Source organism: Zea mays, chromosome 8, assembly GCF_902167145.1.
Source record: "Zea mays cultivar B73 chromosome 8, Zm-B73-REFERENCE-NAM-5.0, whole genome shotgun sequence".
Taxonomy (NCBI): Eukaryota; Viridiplantae; Streptophyta; class Magnoliopsida; order Poales; family Poaceae; genus Zea; species Zea mays.
In genome coordinates this window covers 116,814,887-116,830,670 of record NC_050103.1, presented here as the reverse complement: position 1 = coordinate 116,830,670, position 15,784 = coordinate 116,814,887, and positions in this window count along the sequence as shown.

Genomic DNA, 15,784 nt, shown 5'->3' with positions numbered 1-15,784 from the left:
CGGGCCCTGCGCGGTCGCTGTGTGCTACGGGCCTCATTTGTAAAGGCATTCCTGTAATTACGGTCTGTAACCCTGCTTTATGGGAATATTCTGGGGATAACCTGGGTAGCTGAGGGCACATGCGTCCTTAACACAAGGCGCTGGGCGCTCAGGTACCTATAAATACCCCCGCACAGTGCCCGTGAGAGGCTAGATTAACAGAGCTATTGCCCCCTAGCACGTAACCCTGTTGTCACCACTGTTCACCCTTGTTGGCTTCCTTGCGTTTGAGGGCAAGTTCCAACATTTGGCGCCCACCGTTCGTGCTACGACAACACCACCCGCGATGGCACCCAAGAGAGCTAACCCGAAGGCTGACGAGGCTGCGAAGGCAGCACTGCTTGCCGCAAGAAAGGGCAAGGCCCTCGCCCTCACCCAATCCACCCACCAAGAGCCCACTGAAGACAATGTTCCCCGCACCTGCGAAGACGACACCTTCCGCACCTGCGGGCCCGAAGGACAATCGCAGCCGCCCCCAGGCTTCGCTCCACTGGAAGGCGCGGACCTCACCGAGGACGGCGAGGTCCTCGGCGTCTCAACAGAAGAACAGCTACAGCTGCGCGCCCTGCGCCTCAAGAACCGCAATCTCCAGAGGCAGAAAGAGATACTGGAGGCCAAGCACCAGCGTGTGTCCGCACTAGCCAAGGTGCGGCAAATGATACGCGACGAGGAGCAGAAGGCCCAAGACCTCGAGCGCGAGATCGCGCTAATGCAGCGCGAAGGCCACCTTGGCCTGCACCAAGAGCCACCCCTCTAGCAACGCGCACAACCGGAAGACACGCGCGAAGGCCACATCGGCCTGCAGCATGGGCCACCCCTGCAACACCGAGCACAACCGGAGAACCCGCGTTTCCCCCAGCGTGACTACACCTTCCAGCACGCCGCGCCATTCCAAGGGGTCAACTACCTCGACGAGCGAAGTCCCCTGGCGCCTCACCTGCAAGTGACGCCTTGGCCAGCTAACTTCCGAGCAGGGACCTATCCCAAGTACAACGGCAGCACCGACCCGGCGCAATACATAATGAGTTATCAGGTCGCCGTTGCATCCGCCGGAGGGGACGACGCCACAATGGCAAAGTCTTTCATCATCGCCCTAGAGGGCCCAGCACTCACCTGGTTCACCAGGTTGCCTCCGCTGTCCATCGATTCATGGAGAAGTCTCAGGGACAAGTTCCTGCTCAACTTCCAAGGGTACCGCCCAGACACTGACGCCTTGGCCGAGCTCTCGCTTTGCAAGCAGCTGGAAAAGGAGACCCTGCGGGAGTATTACCGCAAATTCTTAACACTCAAGTCACAGCTGCCCTCCGTCGATGATCAGATCGCTATCCACTACGCCATCAGTGGACTTCGTGCCGGCGTCCTCTACAGTCATTGTATCAGAGATCCACCCAAGAACCTCCAGGAGCTATATCAGCTCTTTGAAAAATATGCCAAATCCGAAGAGCTCCACCAGCGCAAGGTTGAGTCACAGCGGAAACCCAAGGATGCCCCGCAGTCCAGCCGCACATGGACGAGGACTCCGCAGCCAGACTCCGGTCGAGACGGCCGCAGTCAGCAGCAAGTGCACAACATCGCCAACCAGCATCCCGCTGCTGACCCCCCTCGCCGCCAGGAATATCCCCCCCAGGGCCGCGGAAATGGAACTCGTGGCAGGGGCCGAGGGCGCGCACAGCCGCCGCGCCGATTCTACTGCCTTTTTCATGGCGAAGACTGCGCCCACCAAACCAAAAACTGCCCCGAAACGAAGGCCACCAGAGACAGAATGGCACGGGCGCAGCCAGCCGACAACCCTAGAATTGTCGCGCACAACTACCAGCAACCCCCTCCACCATATATCCACGCCCCCGCTCCGCATCCACCGCACCACGCTTACCAACACCATCAGGAAGTACAAATCGTACCTCCTCCACCCCCACCACCGCACCAGCAACACCAAAACATCCCCATGCCCCAAAGCAGGAAGACTTCGCCGATCAACCATATCGCGGAGTCATTCACATGATAACAGGGGGGTCCAGCACTGATTTCGACACCAAGCGGCAGAAGCGGGACCACTACCGCAGCATCAACCATGTCGTCGTCACCGGCCCAGTCGTGCAGACAAAGTGGTCCCACATACCGCTAACCTTCGACGCACGAGACGTCGACCTGCGCAGCGCCCCCCACATCGACGCTATGGTCATCAATTGCAGCGTGGCAGGCTGGGACTTACACAAAGTCCTAGTCGACAACGGCAGTCAGGCGGACATCATCTTCCTCCACGCCTTCGACCGCATGGGTATAAGCCACAGCCTGCTAAAGCCTTCGGACAACCCGTTGTATGGCTTCGGCGGCAAGGGCACCTTTCCCGTTGGCAAAATAGAGTTGCCCCTCTCCTTCGGTGTAGCACCCAATGCCCGAAGTGAGCAAGTAACCTTCGATATTGTCGACATGATATATCCATACAACGCCATCATGGGCCAGGGCTCCATCAATGAGTTCGAAGCTGCCATCCACGGACTGTACCTATGCATGAAGATACCAGGTCCGTTAGGCGTCATCACAGTCTTCGGCAATCAACAGACTGCGCGCAACATAGAGCGGGACTTCGTGCCCGGTCAAAGAAACGTGCACTGTCTCACGACCCAGGGCGAGGTCCCTGCGCCCGCCAGCCCAACCGATAAACAGTACTCGAAGGGCAGGTTGGCAGAAATATATTTACATATGTGGACGACATCGTCGTCGCCAGCAAGAATAAGGAGGACCATCTCGTCGACCTCGCCGAGACATTCGCGAGCATGCGAGACGCACGACTCCGCCTAAATCCGGAAAAGTGCGTCTTCGGTGTTCGCCAGGGCAAGATATTGGGCTACCTGGTATCACATCGCGGCATTGAGGCCAACCCAACCAAGATCCAGGCCATCATAAACATGACGCCTCCGCAGTCCGCCAGAGACATCCAGCGTCTGACAGGCAGATTGGCCGCTCTCAACAGGTTCATCTCTAGGTCCGCCGAGCGAAGTCTCCCCTTTCTCAAAACACTCCGCGGTGCAAAAGACTTCGCCTGGGGACCGGAGCAGGCAACGGCCTTCGCCTCGCTGAAACAGTACCTGTCGGAGCTGGCAATCCTCACGAGCCCCGACTCCTCGCTCCCCCTATTGCTCTATGTCGCGGCTTCGCCGCACGCGGTCAGCGCGGCACTAGTGCAAGAGCAGACGGTTGAGGGTGCGGTCAGACAGTGCCCTGTTTACTATGTCTCCGAAGTACTGACACCGTCCAAGTGCAACATGACAGAGCTGGAGAAGATCGCCTACGCAGTCGTTATGTCTTCGCGCAAGCTGTGCCATTACTTTGAAGCATTCAAGGTCCGAGTCACCTCAGACAGGGGACTCGGCGAACTATTCAGAAACCCGGAGGCATCGGTGAGGATTGCCAAGTGGGCAGCCGAATTATCCGGCTACCACATCAGCTTCGAGCGCAGGACAGCCATCAAGTCACAGGTCCTGGCAGACTTCGTCGTCGACTGGACTGGGCCAATAACGCAGCCAGACCCGTCCGCAGAGAAGGTTTGGACCATCCACTGCGACGGCGCATGGTGCCATGCGGGGGCAGGCGTCGCTGCAGTCGTCACCTCACCAGCCGGAGTCAAACACAGATATGCAGCACGCCTCAGCTTCGCTCTGGAATCCGACAGATGCACAAACAATATAGCAGAGTATGAAGCGGTTATCCTCGGCCTTCGCAAGCTAAGGGCCCTCAGAGTCACCACATGTATCATCAAAACAGACTCCAAGATAGTTGTCGGCCAGGTCGAGAAAGACTATGCAGCAAAAGACCCCGCGCTCATGCAATACCTCGCAGCCATCCGAAGTCTCGAGAGACAGTTCAAGGGATTCACCTTACAGCATGTGGATAGGGCCAAGAACGAGGAGGCCGATGCATTGGCCAAGGCTGCCGCCAGGGGCGAGCCCTTGCCCTCCGACGTGTTCTTTCACACCATCGGCACGCCAGCCGTCCGAAGCCCCGAAGGGCTCCAAATAACTAATGATAGCGAGGGCCACCGCATAGTCAACCTAATCATGACCGAAGACTGGCGGGCACCAATAACCCTGTTCCTACAGGGGTACTATCATCCAGCCGACGTCAGTGATGCCAAGCGCCTCAGACATCGAAGCCGGGACTTCGCACTGATTGAGGGCCAACTCTACAAGAAAGGGGTCAGTCAGCCAATGCTTAAGTGCGTCACCGAAACCGAAGGCATGCAGATCCTACGTGAAGTCCATAGTGGCACGTGCGGCTCGCACGCAGGGCCAAGGACCCTGGCTGCTAAGGTGATCCGCCAAGGGTTTTACTGGCCCGCAATGATCTGTGCCGCAAATCGGGTCACAAGGTCCTGCGAAGCCTGCCAGAAGTTTTCTCCTCGGTCAGGCAGCCCCTCGCAGTATACAAAGCTGATTGCCCATACATGGCCTCTCCAGCGCTGGGGCCTGGACATTGTCGGGCCCCTGCCCACCGCTCAGGGGAACCTCAAGTTCGCCTTCGTAGCCGTCGAATACTTCACCAAATGGATCGAAGCGAGGGCTGTTTCTACAATAACATCAAAGACTGCCCAAAAATTCTTCTGGCAAAACATTGTTTGCCGCTTCGGAGTACCGTCCGAGCTAACAGTTGACAACGGCAAGCAGTTTGATAGCCAAGATTTCAAGGATTTTTGTTTCTCCATCGGCACCAAGCTTGCCTTCGCTTCAGTCTATCACCCGCAGTCCAATGGGGTCGTGGAGCGCGCCAATGGGAAAATCTTCACAACTGTCAAGAAGATGCTCCTCGATGAAAAAAAGGCAGATGGACCGATTTGTTACCGGAGGCAGTCTGGGCGCTAAACACAACTGAGTGCAGGGCGACTGGGTTCACTCCTTTCCGCCTTCTATACGGGTCGGAGGCCATGACCCCGCAAGAAATAAAGCACGGGTCCCCGCGTACAGTTCCGTCAGCCATCCCCGACGTGGACGAGCCAACCTCAAAAGATCTCATTGACGGAGAGCGGGTCTTCGCCCTACAGGCCCTAAGCAAATACCAAGCCCAGACCAAAGCATGGCGCGACCACGCGGTCATCCCGAGGGAGTTCAGCGAAGGGGACCTCGTACTCGTCCGAACAGCTCGGACGGAGTCCAGGGGCAAGCTGGAGCCCAAGTGGGAGGGCCCCTTCATAGTCAAGACAAAAGCTTCCCCCAGCGCCTACAGGCTCACAACGCCAAACGGCGAGGACCTGGAGCACTCCTGGAACATCGACAACCTTCGCAAATTTTTTATTTGACTCATCGGGGCTGATTCTGCCCTTGTAATTCGCCAAAAACAATCTTGTACCGGCCCGCACTCTTTTCCTCCCGGGGGGGTGAGGTTTTTAACGAGGCGGAGCCATGTAATATATGTGTGAAAAATCCCCCGCAAAAACATGCGTCGAAAAAAGACCGCGACGACGGTCTTCGACATTCGACCAATTCGAGGTCACCGCGAGGCTAAGCGCTAGCCACCCTCGCGTGCGACAAATCCGCGCAGAAGTCGCCCAAGGGTGCAGCCGGACTAGCACAACAAGTGTGAAAAAACCGAAGTCTACCGCAAAGACTATCCGCGCAGAAGTCGCCCAAGGGTGCAGCCGGACTAGCACAACAAGTGCGAAAAAACCGAAGTCTACCGCGAAGACTATCCGCGCAGAAGTCGCCCAAGGGTGCAGCCGGACTAGCACAACAAGTGCGAAAAAACCGAAGTCTACCGCGAAGACTATCCGCGCAGAAGTCGCCCAAGGGTGCAGCCGGACTAGCACAACAAGTGCGAAAAAACCGAAGTCTACCGCGAAGACTATCCGCGCAGAAGTCGCCCAAGGGTGCAGCCGGACTAGCACAACAAGTGCGAAAAAACCGAAGTCTACCGCGAAGACTATCCGCGCAGAAGTCGCCCAAGGGTGCAGCCGGACTAGCACAACAAGTGCGAAAAAACCGAAGTCTACCGCGAAGACTATCCGCGCAGAAGTCGCCTAAGGGCGCAGCCGGACTAGCACAACAAGTGCGAAAAAACCGAAGTCTATCGCGAAGACTATCCGCGCAGAAGTCGCCTAAGGGTGCAGCCGGACTAGCACAACAAGTGCGCAAAAGACCGAAGCCTACCGCGAAGGCTATCCCCGCAGAAGCCGCCTAAGGGCGCAGCCGAACTATAATCACACCAGCACAGCATAACAAAACATACTAGACAAAGTATACAACGCCTTCGCACACGTATACAAGCGAGGGCACACAACTTCATCATACAGGCCTCTACATATACAAGCGAGGGCACCACACTCTACATCGGCTCAACCTTAGGAATAATTCCCATCTCCCTATAATTAAATAACATTATCCTAAGCTCCTCACCCGCAAAAAGACTTCGCAGTTCCCCTTCACCCGTATTCACGGCGGCCGGCAAAGACAACAGTTCCTGCCGGCCAGTCCCACTCACACGAAGCCGAGCCCCCTCCGTCCCACTAACTCTACGCTTCGCAACCGCCCTTCGTCGACGTCGCCCGGTGCTAGGACCTGGCACATCTCCTGCGTCCGCGACGTGCGGCGAAGCCTCCGCCGCAGCCACATCCAAGGCCGCAAAGTAGTCCAAGTCCTCCTCCGACGACTCCTCAGTCCACTCAACCGAGCTCCCAGAGTCAGCACAATCCAAAAACTCAGATGCAGACCCACCACATTCATTACCATCTTCCGCGGTCGAAGCCGCCAAAATTTTAGTAGTAGCGGTTGTGTGCGCAGGCCCAAAATCTTGAACCTGCGCAGCAACCAAAATTCAGTAACATGTACAAATTTCCACAACCCTCTACACCTACTACGCCACCTGCGACGGCCCTGACGCTGCGGGAGCCTCCGCCGTTGGCTCCGCCGTTGCTTCCGTTGTTATCTCCGCCGCCACCGCTGCGGGATCTACGGCGCTCGGCGCAGCCGCCGCGGAGGCATCAGGTGCGACTTCGGCGACCTCTGGGGGCAGGCCTTCGCCGGCCGCAGCGGCTACGGAGGCACCCGGCGCGTCTCCCGCAGTCTCAGGGGTCGGCCCCAGGACGGGCCCAGGCACGGCCTCCGCCGGGGCTGGCTCCGGGTCAGATAGCATGCTGTTCAGCGCCCCGAAGTCGTCGACCCTCTCGCCACGCGCCGCCTAAGACAAAACACACCAAACTCATCAAACACACACACATCCTACATCCAACAAACACCAAACATTCGAAAACGTTACCTGAACCCTCGCCGTTTCAGCCCGCTCTCTGACCACCTCGCGACCGTGTTCGCCCCATAGCCGGTCGAAGATAGCTCCGGCGGATTCCTTCACTACGGGGTCCTCAACCTTAAAGATATCTCGTTCAAAATCTTCTTCGACTTGGTCGAAGACCTCGAAGTGCCGGCACCCTTCCCGGGAGAGCGCATTCATCGCTCCCTCGCAGGTGACCAGGGAGGCATACGCCATAAACCCCTCCACGACAATGGGGAGAGCCTGCAACTCCTCCTGCACCCACTCCAGGCAGCGAAGTCCGGACTCCCGGTCCGGCACTTCGAAATCACATGTCCCCGCGCCCAGCCCACGGTATGTATCCACAAGCAGCTGGCGCGTCCGCTCCGCCTCCGCGCGCGACATGGCCTCGGCCCTCTCCACGCGGCTCTCCAGGGCGGTGAGCCGCTCCTGCAGCTGCTCGGCGCGCTCCCTGGCAAGATTGCCCTCCGCTCGTGCCAGGTTAGCCTCCGCCTGCGCAGCCTGCGCCTTAACAAGAGCCTCGTTGGTCTCCCTCCTCTCCCCCGCCAGCTGGCGCCGGAGGTCAGCCTTCTCTCCCTCCAGCGTGGCCACCTTGTCCGCCAGCTTGCGACACTTGCTGTCGGCGGCAGACTTCTCACGGACGGCGTCAGCATGTTGTGTCCGAAGTCTCTCGACTTCGGCAGCCACAGCTGCCGTGAGAGCCCCCGACGCAGTGCGGCTGGCGAAGTCAGCCACCTGCAGAGCAATCGTAAGACCGCGGCCCCAACAAGCTAAAAAAAAGGGGGGGAACGAAGTCCAGCTCAGCGGACCTGACTTAGCGCCTCTGTCACCTCCTTCAGCCGGCGGGTCGCAGCGCCCGCCTCATCCATGACAGCCGCGAGGGCCGACACCTCGCCTCCGGCGCTAAGAGCCCCGCCCTTCGCCTTCGGCGCTGTGGCGGCAACCGCTGTCGCCGCGGCAGGCGCAACCATAACAAGTTGGCCTTCGTCCGACCCTGCAACGTATCAACGAAAAAACAACAATACATAAAAAAAACCCAGCGACTTACCACCAAGATAGTCGTCCACGCTAATGTTGGTGGCGAAGTCGGCGACGCGTTTGCCTGGCAACGGCAACGCTTGGGCCGCCTTCGCGACCTCCGCCACTCCGCCGGCAGGCGGCACCACCCTTGCCGATTTGGAGCCCCCGGCGCCCGCCGTTGCCTCCGGCACCTTGCTAGATGCAGGGGCGCCCGACTTCGCTGGCAGCGGCGGCTTGCCTCCGCCGGGGGCCGCAGCCTTCGCACCCAGCCGCTGCCTCTTCGGCCTGGCTTCAACAAGCCGGATGGCCGCCTGCCGCTTTTGTGCAGCTCCCTGGCGATCCTTGTCCATCACTGCCGACACAACAGCAGCAATATTCCGCCCGTAAGGAAAAACTCTCCATTTACGAACCATGCGAGATGTAAAAGAGTCTTCGTCGGCCGCGGGGGGGATAGGAACATTCCTAGGCCAGCAGCCCCCGGTAACCTTCAGCATCCGAGCCGAAGACTCCCGGAGCTCGGGCGAAGACATCCTTTCCCCCGGGGCCGCGCATGTCCTCATCAACTCTCTAGCAAACCCATCGGAAACCCCAAGTCCTCCCATGGCAGTACCTAGTTTCCTCTTCTTAGAGGATGGGGCGGCCGCCGGCGCAGGGTCCACCGGTTTCTTCCCCCGGCGGTCCGCGTCGTCTTGACCAGGATAGCCGTCATACGGCAGTTGGTTCAGTTCGAAGACCCTATTCAGACGGTCATTCGACCCGCGGATCTCCCAGCTGCGCTGGCCCTCGGTCCTCGGCACATAACGCCCAACAATCCGCGCCGCCTCATCCTCAGCTTTACGCACGAAGGCGGCCGGATCACGGTTTCGCAGATTTAGCGCGAAGGCGAGACTCCGCACCATCTCTCCACCACGGAAAGGCATCTGGCGAGGGCATACTTCGCCCAACGCCCAACCATGCGCCAAGGGCCATACCCCGTACACCACAAACTCTTCAACCAAGTCGCGCCCACTACTCAGGCCGGCAGCACACCGAAGGGCCCCTTCGTCCATGTCATCCTCCGCCACTTCAAAGGGCGGGTACGCCGAGTAAAAATAAGAGCACATCTCGGACACGGGAAGTCCCTCGTGGCCTTCGACGGTACCCTCAGCAACGTAAAACCAAAATTCATTCCAGTTGCCCCACTTGTTGCGGGCGCAAGGGACCAACTCGACTACTGGCATCGTGGTCTTGCCGGTCTTCGGCGTGAATGTGCAGGACCCAAACTGAGCAACTTCGTCCCCGATCATCCTCTTCTGCCAGTGTAAACAATAATGCTTCGCAAAAACTTCGACCGATGGCTGTCCGCCGTACGAAGTCGTCGCCCAGACATACTTCGATAGGGCCACCACGGCATTCGGCGTCAGCTGATGTATTTGCACGTTGAACCTGCGCAGGACTTCGCCAACAAACCGATGTGCAGGCAAGCGGAGACCGGCGGTGAAAAACGCCTCGAAAACAACCAACTCGCCCTCCGGCTCGGGGACTTTCTCCGTCCCCGGGGCACGGGCAACTCCGCCGCCGAAGTAGCCCAACCGCTGCATATCCTCCACGCGGGCCGACGACATTCGCGACACGCCGAAATCAACAGAATTGCCGGCGCGCAACTCCTCCGGCATCAAACTGCTCAGCGTCTCCTCCGACGAGGCGGCGGCCGGCGGCGAGGAACCGACCGGCGGCGTAGCGGCAGCGGAAGAAGAGGAAGACGGCATCGCTATGTACCGTCGGCGGCGGCGGGCAGTCTGCTTCACTCGCGCCAGATCTCCGGCGAACAAGAGCACGACGGGCAGACGAGCAGCAAGACGGCGGGCGGCTAGGGTTTTCGCGGAGCGCGGAAAGTAAAGTTCAAAAAGCGCCGGCCCCCGCCCCCTTTTATAGGCAGAGCGCGGCGCTTCGGGAAACCCGCAATCCAACAGTACGCGGTCAATCAACGGTCACATCAAAAACCCCCGCGGAACCACTTCGAGCGAGGGCAGCGTCTCCGCCATCTAGCGACGTCTTCGGCACCAGGTGACTTTGTCGAACTGGTCCCTCGGAGGGCAAATGTTGGGGCGAAGGCATAGCCGCCACCCTCCGCTCGAAGTCCTCGTCGGTGCCGCTGGTCCGACGAAGACAAAACGGGCAGGGACACCCTTCGCCCGGTACGACGCCAGACGAAGGCCTGCGACGAGGTCCTCCCACAGTGCGGCCTCGTCCAGTTCGGAGGCCCACGTACGATCCGGCCCATTGTAACGGGCCCTGCGCGGTCGCTTTGTGCTACGGGCCTCATTTGTAAAGGCATTCCTGTAATTACGGTCTGTAACCCTGCTTTATGGGAATATTCTGGGGATAACCTGGGTAGCTGAGGGCACATGCGTCCTTAACACAAGGCGCTGGGCGCTCAGGTACCTATAAATACCCCCGCACAGTGCCCGTGAGAGGCTAGATTAACAGAGCTATTGCCCCCTAGCACGTAACCCTGTTGTCACCACTGTTCACCCTTGTTGGCTTCCTTGCGTTTGAGGGCAAGTTCCAACAGGAATTAAAGTGCCTTATTTGGGTGGCCTCATCAGAGTCATAATCCTCATCGCCCACTTGTGGTGCCTGTGCTCCAAACTCAACAATATCCCATATGCTTTCGTGAAGTGAGGTTAGATGGTGCCTCATTTTATCACTCCACATACAATAAACTTCACCATCAAAATATGGTGGTTTGCCTAGGGGTACGGAAAGTAAAGGAGCACGTTTCAGAATGCGAGGATAGCGTAGAGGCATCTTACTATACTTATTGCGCTCTTGGCACTTCAAAGTGGTAGACTCGGCGCCAGATGTGGAAGGTGATGAAGAGTCAGTCTCGTAGTAGACCACCTTCTTCATTTTCTTTTTCTTCTTGTCACCCTTCCTATGTGACTTGATGGAGGAAGTAGATTCCTCCTTGTGCTTGTCGTCGGTCTCCTTTGATGGAGTCTATTCTTCATTCTTTCTTCCTGAGCCTGCGGGCTTTTCGCCGGTGACTATCTCCCTCTTGGTGTGTTCTCCCGACATCACTTCGAGTTGTTAGACTCTAATGAAGCATCGAGCTCTAATACCATTTGAAAGTCGCCTAGAGGGGGTGAATAGGTGAAACCTAAAATTTATGAACTTTAAACAAGCACTATGCCTGGGTTAGTGTTAGAAATAATTCGGAGTGCGGAAGATAGTTCTCCTTGCTAGGAGTTGCTCAATCAATGCGGATAACTTAGGGAGCCAACTCAAATCAATATGAGCAAGGGAACTTTATAGAGAGGAATGGAAGGGATACAATCGAGTGGAGATTAACACAAATGAACACGACGATTTGTTTATCGAGGTTCAGTTCCAAAGAACCTAGTCCCCGTTGAGGAGGCCACAAAGCCGGGTCTGTTCGAACCCTTTCCCTCTCTCAATCGGTCACACAGACCGGTCGAGTGCTTCTTCTTAATCATTTGGGTCACTAAGACCCCGCAAGGATCACCACACACTTAGGTGTCTCTTGCTTGCTTTACAAAACACTTGGAGGGTTTACAGGTGAAGAAGAAAGCATGATTATGAAAACCAAGAAACAACAGCAACAAATGAAACACGAATCACACTCTCTCAAGTCACTAATCACTAATGATCACTTGTCTCAATTTGGAAACTTGGAGAGATTGGAAGCTTTGAATGTGTCTTGGAATGGATTGCTAGCTCTTGTATTGAATGTGTATGAGTGGAGTGCTTGGATGTAGTGAATGGAGGTGGTTGGGATTGTATTTATAGCCTCCAACCACTTCCTAGTCGTTGCTCCTTTCCTGTCGACTGCGGACCGTCCGCGCCCCTGGTCCGGACGGTCCGCCCCTGCACATCAACAGCTGAAATCGCAACGATCAGCAGTAACGGCTATATCAATGGCTATAGAGCATTTAATGCGTCATCAGATGTCAGATAAAGCAGTTGCGGACGATCCCGCCGTGCACCCTGGACGGTCCGCGAGGACGCTAAAAATGAATTTTATCGAACCCGTCGCCTTCGGGTTTTTCTTGTTTTTCAACGACCGGACGGTCCGCACCTAAGGCCGGACGGTCGGCGCTTGGTCTCGGACGGTGCTTGCTTTTCCATCAGACGATCCATAGTGTTAACTTATGGTTTTGTAGTGTTCCTGTCTGAGGCTCACCCTAGTGTCCCGGACGGTCCGCCGCAAGGGCCCGGACGGTCCGCGCATAGGTGTTTTTCAAAAAGCTTATCATGTTCGGAATAATCTACGGTATTCCGGACAATCGACTTAGAATAGTTATAGATGAACTTATGCACCTAAGAAATGATAAACTAGGCAAACTAATTAGTCCATAAGGTTTATGATGATTGTCAAACACCAAAATCGATTATAGGAAATGTTTAAGTCCATTTCCCTTTCACCTTAGAAATTTCTGACAAAAACTTCCTCGAGGTTTGCCTAGTTCTGGATGCACTGGAGCCTGAGGTTTCCAAGCCAGGCTCGCGCTGAATTCACTAGATACATGGGAAGATTCCAAATTATGAAGTTGTCGTAATCTGCTTCTCATGTCAGTCACGCAAGCCGATAATCCCCAACCAAAGACTCAGGTTCGATTCCCCAACATACTTTGTGATGTTGGTAGGGTAGCTATAGCACTGCGATACTGGCGCCTATAGGATGTGACGGTTGTACGCTCGAGGTCCCAACGGTGGGGGCTCGGGCATCGGTCTTCATCACGGTTGAGTCGGCCCCCGCGATGCGGTTGTACCGATGGTCATCTTCTGCTTCCATCCATATTTCCTCATTGCTCCCTGGATCAGGCACACTCTGTGCTCTCCCGCTTGTCCCTGGGTCCCAGCGGGATGAGGTCGGTACCAAGCCTTCCTCAGGCCCGAGCGATCGCCTTATCGAGGCGTCGTTCGCCGCTGACGTAGACGTGGTGCTCTGGTTAGCCCCTAGCTCCAGGTGTCCTGGCACAAAACCTTTGGCTCGCTGCCGCACAACGAGGTTGAGTAGGCCTCGAATTTCTTGGTGTGTCTTTCGTCCACTCAGAGTTTCTGCCTCGGAGAGTTTGCTTAGGAGCACCGTGGCGACCGCAACATTTTGGCGTGCCCGAAGGAACAGTGGTGGGCCAATCTTGTCGTAGATCAGGCGACGGTGGGTGCCAACTGATTCCATGCATGTTCGCCAAGTGCTCTGTCGTAGCTGCCCTGTTCGCCATCGAGGCAACCCTCGCCTCCTAGCGGGAGGACCTCGGCTACCCTGGGTAGGGCCCCACCTCGGTGGCAGTTCCCAGGATGGCAGGTAGAGTCAAGGCAGGGCTGACGCCATAGCGTGCATCATGGCATCATTGAGGGTCTCTTCAATGTTTTCCGCAAACGTGGAGGGGTTGTCGACCAAAGCGACCGTGAGGCATTCTTGGGCCAAGATGTGGGTTATGCCACTCGATGTATGCAGCGACTCGACCAGATTTATAAGAGACCAAGTATGTAAACCACTTGCCCCGCGTGATTACCTCACACTTGAGCCCATATAAACCCAGGGTCTAGTAAAATCGTGAAGGATTTCAAAACTTTTCCTTCGCAACCAAGATCGTAATGAACTGACAATCACCGCATCATGTGTTACAATATTCCATAGAGTTTTAACATAGATTGGAGTATATAGAGTTATTACAACAAAGGAGGCACGCAGGCCCCAAATAACTCCAAGTAGCATTCACCGAAGTGACAACTTTTTGCGGACATTAGGTATGTCAACCCACCAAAATCATGAGACAAGAATCGGAAAGCCCTTCCCTAGGCTTAGTGTTGGGGCCTACTTCATCGTCGAAGGTCCTCTAAGCAAGTTGGCATAAGACATAGCATGAAGGTACAGGCCGAAGCTACGATCCAAAGAGCTTCGGCATAGTGACATGCCTTGAGACGAAGAGCTGCACCGACCTAAAGAGGAAAAGACTGATTACTCTAGGATAGTTTGTGTCATGTTTATAGTCACATGTCGAGGGCATGAATGTAATCTCGAATGGGCTGCGTCCTGTGCCTATAAATAGATGAACAGTGACCCTGTACTGTTCACGCTGACTTGTATTCACTTGCACGTCACACTTGGATTTTTGCCTTCTGTCAAGCCGAATGTATAAATGTAATTCAGTATTGTTTATATTTATTCATGATGCTATATTAATGATGTCATATGATTATTCATGATGCTTCTCATGTTTCATACGCTTCTACTTCCATTATTATACACTGTGATTATGAAGGTATGTCCTTCATAACCTTCGTCCGAAGATCATTAAATCCTAAGGGAGATAATGCTTCGAAGGACGAAGGGCTTTAACCATTAATGTTTTTGTGTTGCCTTGTTCTTGATTCATAGCATTTGAGAACAAGTCCCCAACATTGGCGCCCACCTCCGGTGAACTCACTTCCACTGTTGAGCTGATGGCTTCGTTCAACAACCAAGTCGTAGCACCTTCGGCTACGAAGCTGGTGCTCCCAATCACGGGTGGTTCAAGTTCAGAGCCAGCTAACAAGAAGCAGAAGAAGGAAGCACAGAGAAGAGTGCAGCATGTTGGGGTGCAAGGACCCTTCATTAGGTCCAAGTGGTCCCACATTCCAATCACCTTTTCCCAGGAGGATCTTCAGCTAAAAGATTATCCTCACAATGATGCTATGGTCATATCTTGTGTCATCAAGGGTTTTCTGGTCCACAATGTTCTGGTTGAAACAGGCAGTGCAGCGGACATTATATTTGCAAAGGCCTTCAAGCAGATGCAAGAACCAGAGGACAATATTCATGATTCTACACACCCTCTTTGTGGCTTCGGAGGACAGCAGATTGTGGCACTTGGCAAAATCAGAATGCCAGTTACCTTCGGCTATGTCCACAACACAAGAACTGAGCAAGTCGTTTTGGACATTGTCGACATGGAATACCCATATAATGCAATCATTGGTCGATGGACACTTAATGCCTTCGAAGCAATACTTCATCCAGCATACTTATGCATGAAGATACCTTCGGAACAAGGGCCCATTGTTGTCCATGGAAGTCAAGAAGCTGCTAGAATGGCGGAAGGGAGTTGGACAGATTCAAAGGCAATACATAACATAGATGGAGCCGAAGTTTGTCAACAATATAAGCACAAAAGAGAGAAGGCTGCTTCGGCAGACCAGCCGAAGCCTATGCTCTTATGTGGAGACATAGCAGATCAAAGGGTACTGCTGGGATCTCAGCTATCTGATGAACAGGAAAAAATCTTGATAAGATTTTTGTTTAACAACAAAGATGTCTTCACTTGGACAGCTAATGATCTTTGTGGTGTCAACAGAGATGTCATCAAGCATTCACTTAATGTGGATCCATCTTTCAGGCCAAGGAAGCAAAGACTTCGGAAGATGTCTGATGATAAAGCCGAAGGTGCTCGGAACGAAGTAAAGAGACTTCTCAATGCTA